Genomic DNA, 13,685 nt, shown 5'->3' on the forward strand with positions numbered 1-13,685 from the left:
TAGGTATCTTAGGCCATTGCTGGTACATTGCCAACTCTGTGCAAGATTTGCACTATCCAGTAAGACAGGTTCCTATTCTCATGGGCTCTGCAGTGTTTCCAGGAGAAAGACACACGAATGAAGACTGTGACAGCCTTTAGCAACGGAAGCATCCCTGAAATGTGCTCAGGGCTCTTCTTGGAGGGACAGCATTCATACAGTAGTATTCATCTGAAACTCTGTCTTCAATCCTTTCTCATCACTTTATGCTTTAACTAATAACTTTAAATCCAAATACTTTTAAAACGTCAGGAATGAGTAATAGGAAATAAAATAAGCCAAAAATAGAGTAAAAGGAGGCCACAGAGAGGGAGATGGAGAAGTCAGGGAAGGACACGGAACTGCCAGAAAGGGACAAGCTGGATCTGAACAGCTGTGCATAAATTATCGGGGGAAACAACATGAAGTACAGTGGCCTCCATCCGTTATTGAAAACTGGTAAGGATTTGGGTGTCAACATGCAACCAAGAGCTATACTGGGGGAATACATGCAAAGGGCTTCAGAAGGGGATGTGGGAAAGCGTGCAGGGTAGAAGAGCCAGAGAAAGGCACCGGGCACTCTACGTGGACCAGGAGGAGTCTGGGCTGCATGATACACAGACAGCTTCGCCCTCCACGGACATATCTGGTGCTCGGCAGGGTCCCTGACACTAAGTATGTGTACTCTAGGAAGCTGCTGCTGAATCACTGCAGAAGGGAGCCAGAAAGTGAAAGAGGAGAGGCAGGAGCCTGATTCCCAAGGCCACTTCCCTAAATACTGTGTATGTATGTGGGTGTCACCCAAAGCTAACTTTACCCATGCAGCCCTCAGGCACCATCACAACTCTGCTTCATAGTTGGCTCAGGGGGCAAGGGAGAAAGAAATGAGGGACTCACCCTTACCAGATGAAGGAGAGAAGAGGTCGGTTTCAGACATGGTTTTTACTAAGTCACTTGGCAGGTTAGGGGCAAAATCCAAATGCAGGCTTCTCTTCTGCTCTGGGTGGACACAGTCTACCAGCAGACTATTTCCCTAAAGCCAATCCACTCACCTGTGACTCTCTCCTCGTCAGAACCAGAAGAGTAACAATGTTTGGAAGATTCTGGAGTATCCCAACATTTCTTGGCACACAGTCCCATCTTAATTGGACTCTCTTATTGCATTTAATCAGCCATTAGATGATCACCAAATTATGTAATGTGATCAATTTGTTTAACATTTGTATAGGCAGAACACAGCCAAAGCAAGAAGAAAGGTGAAAACACTTAACATCCATTTCACACAATCACAAGTTTTTATGTGCTTTACAACAACAACAAAAATGTGTCAATAGAAGGCTTAGCTGAGTCGGTGACCACTCACAAAACTTAAGGATGCCCCTCCCACTTCCCTGTTTCCTCTCTGCCCACATCCTTCTCTGACCTTTGCTGGCAGTCCCCTTGCAGAACCTCCTTCTGCAACATTTCCCCTTGGAGCTACTCTGGGCAGTAGTCAGAGATGGATGTACTCTAGCCTTTTGGATACTTTTTTTTATGGCTGTTATGCTTTTAATGGAGGGAGACAGAAAATGCATCAGTGTTAAGAATGTTTTACATACTCATTAGCGTAGTGATTCATGTAAATTTAGAAATACACAGTGTGTTAGACTTCAAAAAGTTTCCTGCAACCTATGATAATGGAAAAGGCTTCTTATGTTTTCACCTGCCACCTTTATTATTACAGTTCTAAATAGTATCTGGGGTTGGCTGGGTTGGGGGAAGCACTAAAAAATAACAGGAGGCTCTTTTCTGCTATAGTTCAAGAATTCTAATAGAGTGGTGTGGCAATGACTACAGGGCAGTGAACTTTCCCCAAAAGGAAAGTTCTAGATGACTACATCACAAACTTTAAAAGTACTGCAGTAATGTTGCTTGGTAACAGACAGTGATGGTACTTATCATGGTGAGAACTGAATAATGCAGAGAATTGCTGAATCATTATGTTGTACACCTGAAACTAATATAACACTTAAGTTAATTATACTTCAATTTAAAAATTCTTATATCTTTAAAAAGTATTTCTAGTAACATCTAAGCAAGCTGAGTCGCCTAACAATGTGCAAGCCTGGAAAAGAGCTAATATATCTCATCCCAGAGAATTTTCAAACATTATAAATCCCATTTTCTTTCACAGAGAAACTTTCTAAAGCATGGACATGACTTGAAGGATATTGACAAAACAGAATATAGCTTTTTAAATATGGGCAAAAAAATGGGAAAAACAGACTTACACACCCCATAAAATTGAGAGGAAAGATACTGAGTCTCCTGCAAGATAGTAACTTCCCAACTACACTAGCCCAGAGCACTGCAATGCACAAATCTGTTTACATTATTCAACTCCCACAACCCCTTTTGGCCAAGCACTTCCCCCATTTACCCAGATGAGAATGCTGATTTAGCAATTTATCTCGTTCCCCTCAAAACCAGACACAGACACCCCAAAGAGATTACTGCCTTCGCTTTGTGAGACAAACCAGACTAACACCTGCATTAATGCACAACACATGTGTCCCAAAGGCAACCGAGGTAACTTGGAAGCTGTTACTACTGTTAAGTCACAAAAGATCACTGAAGGAATCTCAGGCCGCCATAGCTCTGATGGGACCAGCCTCAAAACATCTCGCTGAGTCGCTTGACTCACTTGACTCACTGAGTCACTCAGGGTAGTCCTGCTAAGGATCCTCAACATCGTCAGGAGGCTCCGGCCTCCAGGTGGTCAAACAACACAAACGATAAACCAGAGCAAGACCACAACACATAACATCTACATCCCTCGTGCTGCTGTCTCCCTGGGCTTTGGCTCCGTTCCCACTGGCCCACCCTGCTGAAAGCCCCCTTACACTTTAGATCAGCAGTTCTCCATCTGTGGGAAGTCACAGACCTCTAAGATTCGGTTGAAGGCCAGAGGCCCTCTCCCCAGGAAAAGACACAACATGTGTGTGTGTACATACGCACATGCGTGGGTATGTGTGTATACACACATACATATGCATGGCCAGGTTAGCCCCCTCCTCTCTATGCTCCGTCAGATTTGACACATTTTTGCCAAAACTGACAGTAGTAAACATTGACATTGTAACAATACCCAAACACACACCACATGCAAATAACTACATGTTTTTACCAAAAATGCCTACCCTTCCTATAAGACATGTAGTTGCATATTTTCTATTTTATTTTAAAAAAAGGTTTAAATTCTGGCTACAATCTCAAATTGATTTTGCAAACCACTGCTGTTTGAAAAACACCTTTCTGGACCTTTCTCACCCTGTCTCCTCCTCAGCTGCTCTTCCGTCCTCAACAATTAGTACTGATATAGGACAACAGGATATGAGATTTCCTGGATTAAGGTGAACTTTGAAAAGTCAAGAAAATCTAGAAATACCTTGGAAAGCCTTTGGAAAGTCAAGAAAATCTAGAACTATCTCAGCTTACCAGTTTCTGGAAAAATCTGGAACAGCAGGCTATTTTAAGCTCACAAATTACACCAGACCTGTACTTGCAAAAGGGATCAACAAAGCAGGTCACACTGGGCAGAAGCATTGAAAGTGGTCCCTTAGGCTGTCTCCAGACCAACTTCTTTTTTTTTTTTTTTAATTTTTTATTTTTTATAAACATATATTTTTATCCCCAGGGGTACAGGTCTGTGAATCACCAGGTTTACACACTTCACAGCACTCACCAAAGCACATACCCTCCCCAATGTCCATAATCCCACCCCCTTCTCACAACCCCCCTCCCCCCAGCAACCCTTAGTTTGTTTTGTAAGATTAAGAGTCACTTATGGTTTGTCTCCCTCCCAATCCCATCTTGTTTCATTGATTCTTCTCCTACCCACTTAAGCCCCCATGTTGCATCACCACTTCCTCATATCAGGGAGATCATATGATAGTTGTCTTTCTCTGCTTGACTTATTTCACTAAGCATGATACGCTCTAGTTCCATCCATGTTGTCGCAAATGGCAAGATTTCATTTCTTTTGATGGCTGCATAGTATTCCATTGTGTATATATACCACATCTTCTTGATCCATTCATCTGTTGATGGACATCTAGGTTCTTTCCATAGTTTGGCTATTGTGGACATTGCTGCTATAAACATTCGGGTGCACGTGCCCCTTTGGATCACTACGTTTGTATCTTTAGGGTAAATACCCAATAGTGCAATTGCTGGGTCATAGAACAGTTCTATTTTCAACATTTTGAGGAACCTCCATGCTGTCTTCCAGAGTGGTTGCACCAGCTTGCATTCCCACCAACAGTGTAGGAGGGTTCCCCTTTCTCCGCATCCTCGCCAGCATCTGTCATTTCCTGACTTGTTGATTTTAGCCATTCTGACTGGTGTGAGGTGATATCTCATTGTGGTTTTGATTTGTATTTCCCTGATGCTGAGTGATATGGAGCACTTTTTCATGTGTCTGTTGGCCATCTGGATGTCTTCTTTGCAGAAATGTCTGTTCATGTCCTCTGCCCATTTCTTGATTGGATTATTTGTTCTTTGGGTGTTGCGTTTGCTAAGTTCTTTATAGATTTTGGACACTAGTCCTTTATCTGATATGTCGTTTGCAAATATCTTCTCCCATTCTGTCAGCTGTCTTTTGATTTTGTTAACTGTTTCCTTTGCTGTGCAAAAGCTTTTGATCTTGATGAAATCCCAACAGTTCATTTTTGCGCTTGCTTCCCTTGCCTTTGGCGATGTTCCTAGGAAGATGTTGCTGTGGCTGAGGTCGAAGAGGTTGCTGCCTGTGTTCTCCACAAGGATTTTGATGGATTCCTTTCGCACACTGACCAACTTCTTAAGCATTCCCAAGTCCCTACTAACTGTACTGCTCTTATTTATTTATTTATTTATTTATTTTTGAGTAAGGAGTGTTAGAGTAAGCAAGCAAACCCTACACATCAGAACCTCCTTCCAGAATGGCTCTGAAAAGTGAGTCATAAGGACCAGCCCAGATCCTCAGCAACTGGCCCAGTGGACTCCCATCCCCGCTAGGCCAGAGATAGAACCTGGGGCTGGGAGGTTGCCATCTTGCTTCCTTTAGTCCTAAGGGGAGGATGCGGGCCACTCTCAAGGGAGCTGGGGTGGCTGCAGGCATGAAGGCTGGGAAACAACGGGGCCAGTTAACTGGGGCAGAGGCTGGGGGGATGGGGCATGAAAAGCAAAGATACCCACAGGCTCCTCCGTTTACACCAGGGGCTGACCACCCAATACTCATCCTCCCTTCTTTCTACTCTGGGAACAATCCTGTCTGGATTCAAGAAAAGCCAGCCCCACCTCCAGCTGAGGGATGCAGGTGTTCTTAGTTAGACTAAACCAAGTCTCAGACTTGACCTTGCATCAGATCACCTGAAGGGCTTGCTAAAACACAGTGCTAGGCCCCGTCCCAGAGTTTCTAATTCAGTAGACTGGGGTGGTCCTGCTCTTCTAGTAAGTCTTGGAGGATGCTGATGCCACCAGCCAGGGGCCCACACATGGAGGAACACACCTAAGCCAATCAGCATACAGCATTCTCAAGACCTCCTGACCTGGATCCTGGGGAGGCCACGTGGCCCTCACTGATCCCACAGACAGCCCTCCCTCCCACAGAGGGAGGGCTGCTAGACCATGGCTAGGGACTGGCTGGTGTCAAGAGCAGGGAAACACACAGTCCGGCTGACCTTGAGGGCCATCTCATCATCTTGAGGAGGCTGACTCTGGGATGATAGCAGTGATGGCTAGAGAGAAAAATCTAGGTCCTTGATGAAACTGCAAAACTGCTGACAGAGTAGAGCTCCAGTTCTATGAGATAGTAAATGACCTTATTGTTTGCTTGGCAGCCAAAAGCACCCCAACAGACACACCCCACAATCCAGGGAGACTCCTGAACCAGGCATCCCTATTATGTAAAAGGACCCTGTTCTCCAGAAACATATACTTGCCTAAATGCATTTCCTTCACACTTCCAGAATTTGTACACCTAGGTCATCCTTCTTGAAAATTCTAAATAATGGGTTAGAGAACCATCTGAAATGCAGGCAACACAGGACAAGGGGAGTTCTGGAATGAAAGAATTTTATCAGACAGCAGCTGATATGAGCTGTACAAGAGCTACAGTAGGAGCGTGGGGAACAGGAAGAGAGGCAGAGGATGTCAGGAGAGCTCAGAATTCCACCTATAAGCGCAACAGGAAGGGCACTGCATAAACTCCAGTCCAGGAGAATTACCAGATGTCTGAGGGAAAGGCTCTGACAGCATCCCAGGAAGGGAGCTGCAAGGGGCTGAGTGCTTTCCTCTTCAAGAGATCCTTCCTAGAGGAAGCCCCTCTGTCTTCCTGACCCCATTCCAGAAAATGGACATGCCTTCATAACCACAGACCCTCCCCAGCTGGACCTTTCTTGCATCCGAGGCCTCCACTGGGTGAACCTTAGGATTCCACCTTGAAAGGGCTGCAGCATCTCACCTGCCCCAGGTTAAGGACTGTGAGCCAACACTAGGGGCTGGCTGGTAGGCACATGATAAAGGATGTGTGCAGACACCATATTGAGGAGACAAGCACACAGCACCCAGGGGCCCTGATTCTCCATTTCCCAGCCCACTTATGATGAAAAGGATGGTGAAACCTGAAGAGAAAACACTGCTCTCGTTCCAAGTTCCACACTGCCTGCTTGTGTTGGGCACGGGAACTCATTATCAAGAGTCACGTCCCTGAGCTAGCAGGAATCAGGTGCCATTCCAAGCACCTGATGTGTATTAACTCACGTAAGCCCTCCCCCACCCAACAAGCCTCTGGGGTTGCAGAGGAGCAAACCAAGACACAGAAGATTGAGCTACTTGCCCAAGGTCACATAGCTGCTGGAAGTTCTCAAGGACTTTGACTCCAGAGTCCACAACAGTTTGAGAAATAAAATAAATGGTTTTGAAAGACGTGTAGGCTCAAAGACCCTTACTTGCAGATCAAAACACTAGAAATAGAAATGATTGATATTGGGGGCTCCAGGTAATTAATTCCCATCCCCACACTGATATAATAAAGTATTTATTTTTAAGTACTGTGCAGGAAGCTATATGATTTAATGGAAGTGGTACTAGATTCAGACAGCCCTGGGTTTGAATCCGAGTTCAAGACTTTCTAACCACTCTTAGGTAGATACCTTAGCCACCCCTCACCCAGCTTCCTCCTCAATACCACAGACCTTGCAGGGGATGCCTATAAACACTTGGCCCAGGCCTGGGATGTAGGGGATGCTCAGAAAACAGTAGTTTTCTTCTCCTCTAGGATGAAAAATGCATCATACTTAAGGAGACTTCTAGGGCTGCCAAGAATAAAGTCTAAAGTTATAGTAACTTCCACAATGCAGTAATATAAAGAAAACCTAATGAGAAAAAATGTGCAAAGGAGATGCACAGGTAATTCACACAAGCAAAAGTAGAAATGAGCACAAAAAGGTTTTCAATATTTTTGGTAATTTGGGAGATGTAATTAAAATAATAATGCCTTCTTTATCCATTAGATTGGCAAAAATTGACAAGATTTATACTCCTCAGTGTTGGCAGAGTTAAAAAGAAACAGGCAGTTTCACATCCTAATGGAAGGAGTACAAAGTGAAAACCTCTTATAAGTGGGGGCAATCTGGCAGAGCTATCCATTTAAAATTACTCTTTGACCCAGAAACTCTACTTCTAGGGATCTAGAAGACTGAGATATTTGTGAGTATTAACAATAAGTTGATTCACAGATTCTCCACTATTTTTAGAGTAGGAAATTGGAAATAACTGAAATATCCATTGATAAAGGATAGTTAAATAAATTATGATAAACCCATACTCTGGAACACAGACCAAAACCAAAACAAAACAAAGGCCTGTTCATGTCAGTACATACAGATCTCCAGAATACAGCATTAAATTTAAAATACAAACCAGAGAAAATTTTGTGGACTGTGTGAATGAGTGTGCATGTCCCTAAAAAGGCCTAGAAACAGCAACACCTCAGCAGCAATGAGCACATAGCATCCCAAGCTTGGTTTTTTAAATACCATTCTCTATGACAAGGAACAAAGACTCTTTGGAGAAATGGCAAAATGCAGGACTGGAAAGTACAAGCCAAGTGTTGAAGGTTTTGTACCAGGGAGTAAAGAAGTCCTCCAAGAATGATGAGGATGTGTCAAAAGGACACAAGGGGCTCCTGCAGGCCAAGTCTGGGACAATTATAGCAATAAAATGAACAAGAATAAGAGATTATTATCTATTGCATAAATCAGGAATTCGTGAATGCAGAGGTGTAAATGGAAGAATAAACACAGGAGAAAGAAATGCTTTTCCTTTCAGTACAATTCCAACTGGTAGGTATAGAAAGAAATACGAATTAGAAAATCACCATCTGTCAGCCAGCATAATAACTGGTTCAGGTAAGCTCATCAAGGGATTCTAAAATGAGACAAAGTATGGGGAGTAACAGTGTATTTACAGAGTCTGGAGTTAATCTTACTAAAAGATACATATTAGTTACAAAGGGAAAATGGTAACTTTTCTGTAAGGGAACCTGGAAGGCACCACCTTACTCAAGTGATCAAAGTTAACCTGACCAGTGACTGGGACTAATCAACAGCATATGCCTCCTCCTGCTGGGGCATGCTGAGATGGCTGCAGGGTCACCCCGGTGCTACTCTTGCCAAAAGGAGGTAATCTTAATCTAATCAGGAGGAAACTGCAGGCAAGCCCAAACTGGGAGACATCATCCAAAAAAAAAGGTGGCAAAAATGTCAATGTCATGAAACACAAAGACTCCCTAACTGTTCCAGATGAAAGGACAATAATGAGGACAATTTGACACAATGTATAATCTTGGATTTGCTTTTGCTCCAAAGGACATTACTGGAACTACCAGCAAAATTTGGGAAAGACTTATATATTAAATAAGAGTGTTGTATCAATGTTTGATTTCCTGATGTTTAATAACTATACTGTTGTTATGTAAGAGAATGTCCTTGTTTTTAAGATACACACAATAAAGTACTTAGAGGTAAAAGGACATCATGTCACTAGGTTACCGTTAAACAGTTCAGAAAAAGTAATGACACATGAACAAATACGAGAGGAGGATAATGCAAATTACGATTTGGAGAATGTGGGTAAAGAACAGCCAGAAAGTCTCTGGATTTTCTTGCAACTTTTCAGTATAACCGAAATAATATTTTTTAACAATTTAAAAAAAGCAAGGTGTGCATATGTACAGAAATATGGGTAAATTCCTGGGGATTTGGTTCATGATGGCATTCTGCTTTAAAGCAAAATGGTGTTAATACTGGTCTCCCCAGAATACATTCTCCTCACAGAGCTTCTCTTCCAGAAAGCCAGAAAAATATGTTTTGAAGGATCTCTCAAGACCAGCTCATTAATCAAGTTCTACAAAAGAAGCAACCACATAATCAAGCCTTCTTTCCTGCAGACCTGGCACTCTTTTTTTCCTCAGTGAAAGCCAAAGCATCCTGACACCATGAGTAGCTAATGATGCTGAGAACTTTGCTGGAATATGTAATCCATAAAGGAGTTTTCCGTGAGAAACAGGTTCCAACCTTGGTCCAAAGTCTCCCCACCCCTCTGTCTTATTGGATTCTTGAGATGCTGCAGGGGCGGGGGGGGGGGGGGGGTCCACCGGTCAGTTGGTCCCCTGTGCCTTTCTGTTCCATTCCTCAGGAGCATTCACAGATCTGTTGGCTGAGCAGAATGTTCCAAGGTAGGCCGCTGGCTAAAAGGACTTGCAGGGTCAGTGGCCCTCTCAGTCATATACACCCCATCTCTCTGGTGTTTAACAGCTCACAAGCTCTTGTGTATATTATTTTATTTCATCCTTTCTTTATAGCAACTTAAAAAAAAATCCTAATACTCAGTTTAACAGCAATACAAGAAAATATACCATTTCCCAAACAATGTAATAAATAATAATGTCTCCCCTTGACTTCAAGTCTAAAGCAGATAAACACTGAGATAGTGTAAGCCTCATGAAAAACCGAGAAGTAAAGCAGCCACTAGACTCAGCAGAACAAATTCTATTGCTGAGCCCAGGAGAAATATAGCCCCCCACTTCCCTCTGCAACTGGCTAGCTTCCTTTCTTTTAAGCCCTGTCTTCAGGGCACACTCTGCCAGGAATTTTGGCTGGTTGCTACAGAGGTGTGTTTACAAGACACCGCAGGGAATGAGGCCTTATGGGTTTCCATTCACAAGCAACAACCGCTCCTGGGACAGCATCATGGTCTTCCGACAGCAGCCCTCCAACAGACAACCACACTAGCCTCCCGGCATGGGCACCATCACTCATCTTTTCCTCAGAAAAATCAAGGAATCGAACCTTCCAGGAGTAAACATCTTAAGAAAAATTCCCCAAAGGCCCTAGCCTACATCCAGAATCAAAACTTCTCTTAAAGAAAGGCCATTTCAACCAACGAAAAACTAAGTTTAATTCTAGAACAAGCTATTCTATATGCATTTACCAAGGCCAACAGCACCTACATCCCAAAACAAATGGCAAAGCAGGTTCTGTTCTCACCTTTTAGAGTTGAGAACATTGAGAACCAGCGTTGGCAAGTAGCAGATCCAGGATTCACACCCAAGTCAGCCTGTTCAGGCCCCAATCCCACTGGCTTGCCCACAGTCCACCCAATCCACTGTGAACCAAGATGAATCAGGCAGAATTTCACTGCAACATTCCAGCTGTCACCCCACCCCCTATTCCCTAGATTTAGATGCCCTGTGGTCATTCTACTCTGAAGCAGCCTCCCAACTGAACACTTTCAGAAGGCAAAGCAAAAAACAAGAAAAGAGGCTTTACAATTGTTTATACTTCCTTTTCGGCCAGTGGAGTATTTTCATGATCTGTCATTATGGATGAACTCAGGGCGGGAGGAACACAACATTATGTAATGTCAGAGGGCAGGCGACAGGGGAGGTGGGGTGCGGGGAGGGAAAGCAAGCCCATCCCAGATCCGTTCGCCCACAAAGACATAAATTTACCTTTGACATTTTGAGTGTTTCAATCATCTATGGCCTACACATTCATGACTGGGTTTTCAAGAGATGGTCACAGATCCCTGCAAATTTCTCAGGCCTCAATTAACTGACCAGCATAGCCAGAAAGAAATAATATACAAAAAGCCAAGATGCCAGAAATGTCGGGGGGCTATGACCTGGCAGAAAAGGGAAGAGTTGAGAGGATGGAGACCAGATGTCCTACACTGAGATGCATGCTTATTTTTACCCGGTTATGTTTACACCGGAGACACAGCGAGGCCTTCAGCATCTGGAGTCACTAGATCCAAGCAAGAGCCAAGATGTGGCCTCGGGTTCGACGCGTCCTGCATCCTGGCTCCCAACGCCCGCTCCAGCTCCGCACTCCCCTCAGCGCGAGACGGCCGGGGTCTCCTACTAGCTTAGGGGTCGGCCTGGCTCGGATTGTTCTCCAAAGACGCAACCGCCCGCGAACCGCTAGGCTGTAGGATTTCCATGACAACCGCGGGCGCCGTCTCCGTCAGGCGCACCCGGTACCGAGATGCGCGCCGCGCCGCGCCCCGCCCCACCCCGCCGGGTGCATCCTCGCACCCGGCTCCTCGCCGGCGCCAAGTCGCCCCCGCGCCCAGCTTGGCCCACCTACCTGGCGCGCCCCGGCCCGCGGCGCCCGCGCCCTGCTGCCCCGCCGTCCTAGGTCCCGCCGGGCCGTGCGCGCGAGCCCCGCAACAGCAGCGCCGCCGCTTGGTTACCAAGTCACCGGCCGTGGCCCGGCTCTACGTGCTGGTTCTCCTGCGCCGGCCGGCCGCGAACCTTCCGCCCGCGCAGCAATCCGAACTCCGCGGCCGCTGCCGCCGCCGCCGCCGCCGCCGCTCTGGAGGTCGCGCTCAGCCCCGCCCCAGCCCCGCCCCTTCTCTGCGCATGCTCACTCAGCGACCCCAGGCCGAGCCGCCCCACCCCTCCGGGTCCGCCTCCTTGGCGGCGGAGCAGGGCTGCTGAGACTCCCGCGCCGGATTCTACTCCTAGGTTACAGCAAGACCTCACTCTGATTGATCCTGGACTGAGTCTCCTGCAAGGAATTCTTGAACATCCGGACTTAATCGGACGATGGCATTTTTCGCCCTCACATGTACTGAGTCTTGTGAGGCTCGAATGTATCCCCTAAGAAGGTTCCATAGAAGAGTGGTCCCCGGGTGAAACGTTTCGGCCCTTTGCCCCCACGGTGAGCGTGCTTTCCGTGGTGCAGGGGCGCGCAATCCCTAGCTGACGTTTAGGAAACGGAACATTGAACCCAGAAACAAGAAAGAATTAAAATCATACTTTGAAAATACAGACAAGCAAAAAGAAGAAACCAGTAACAGCCTTGCAGACCTATTCTGGCATAGCTGTATAAATATGCAATTATAGACTCTCACTGCATATCAGTTCCTTGCACTTCTCCCCCACAGTCCGCTCTGTTTTTTCATGGGAAAGAAATATATAATAAAGTTTTGGAGGAAACTTTTCATTTTAATATGACTAAACCTTAATATTTCTGCTTGAGCAAGGATAAATACTGGACTGACTATAAGCAGGCATTTTATTTTGAAGTCTTTAAATTTTATTAGAAAAAAAGTTCTCCTTAAAAATTCTTTTTTTTTTAAGATTTTATTTTATTTATTTATTTGACATAGAGAGAGAAAGATCACAAGTAAGCAGAGAGGCAGGCAAAGAGAGAGAGGGGGAAGCAGGCTCCCTGCTGAGCAGAGATGGATGATGGATGCAGGGTTTGATCCCAGGACCCTGAGATCCTGACCTGAGCTGAAGGCAGAGGCTTAACCCACTGAGCCACCCAGGCGCCCCTCTCCTTAAAAATTCTTAAACGAAAACTTTTTTAATTCAACAATCCAGAACACTTATCAGAGTTTAGATAAATGGAAAGATTGACTTAAGCCTGACATAAAATTAAAGCCAAGAAAATCAAACTTGTGGAAATCCAAAAATGTTTTTATATCTTATTTTCTAAAATTAGGGTGACCAATATACCTGATTTACCTGGCACAGGCTAGTTCATACCTTTTTTCTAGGAAAAGTATTAATAAGATCCTCTTGATATCTCAAAAGTGTTCTCAAAAATGTTCAGATGATCCTATGGCCATACTAGTGTTAATCAAGCCAAGAGTGTTTTTAAATCATAAGCTTTTTTAAAAAACACAAATTCACAAACATTTAAAAATAAACAATAGAAAAAAAATAAACAATAGTCCAATTTCAAAAATTCTTTTTCTAGTGAGCACTGAATGACGATCAGGCTTCCAATAAACATTTGTCAATTGACTGGCATGTAATTCAGGATACTTCTAAAAGAATAATCACATTTCAAAGAGACTCTTACTGTCACAAAACAAACTGAAGGTGGCGGGGGGGGGGGCGCGGGTGGGCTGGGGGTAGGGAGAGGGTGGTGGGGTTATGGACATTGCAGAGGGTATGCACTATGGTGAGTGCTGTGAAGTGTGTAAACCTGGTGATTCACAGACATGTACCCCTGGGGCTAATAATACATTATATGTTTATTTAAAAAATTAAAAATTAAATTAAATTTTAAAAAAAGAATAATCATGTTTCAGTAACAAGGAATGGGGCCCCAATTCCACTGTAGAGTGAA

The 13,685-nt window shown here is 44.6% G+C and overlaps 1 protein-coding gene across 20 annotated transcripts in view; it reads right to left on the bottom strand.

Moving 5' to 3' along the window:
- INPP4A (inositol polyphosphate-4-phosphatase type I A) overlaps positions 1–11,958 on the bottom strand; it is a 130,819-nt gene extending 118,861 nt beyond the window's left edge. For 17 of the 20 annotated variants that reach the window (XM_082746765.1, XM_082746764.1, XM_082746762.1 and 14 more), the window contains exon 1: positions 11,688–11,955. The gene's annotated coding sequence lies outside the window, so the exon portion shown is untranslated. Of the gene's footprint in view, positions 1–10,586; positions 10,607–11,294; positions 11,497–11,687 lie in introns of those variants that run through there. The other 3 variants (XM_082746754.1, XM_082746763.1, XM_082746769.1) reach the window with 3 other exon arrangements.
- Between the last annotated feature and the right edge of the window lie 1,727 nt (positions 11,959–13,685).

This window comes from Mustela nivalis (genome assembly GCF_964662115.1).
Source record: "Mustela nivalis genome assembly, chromosome: 8".
Lineage (NCBI taxonomy): Eukaryota > Metazoa > Chordata > Mammalia > Carnivora > Mustelidae > Mustela > Mustela nivalis.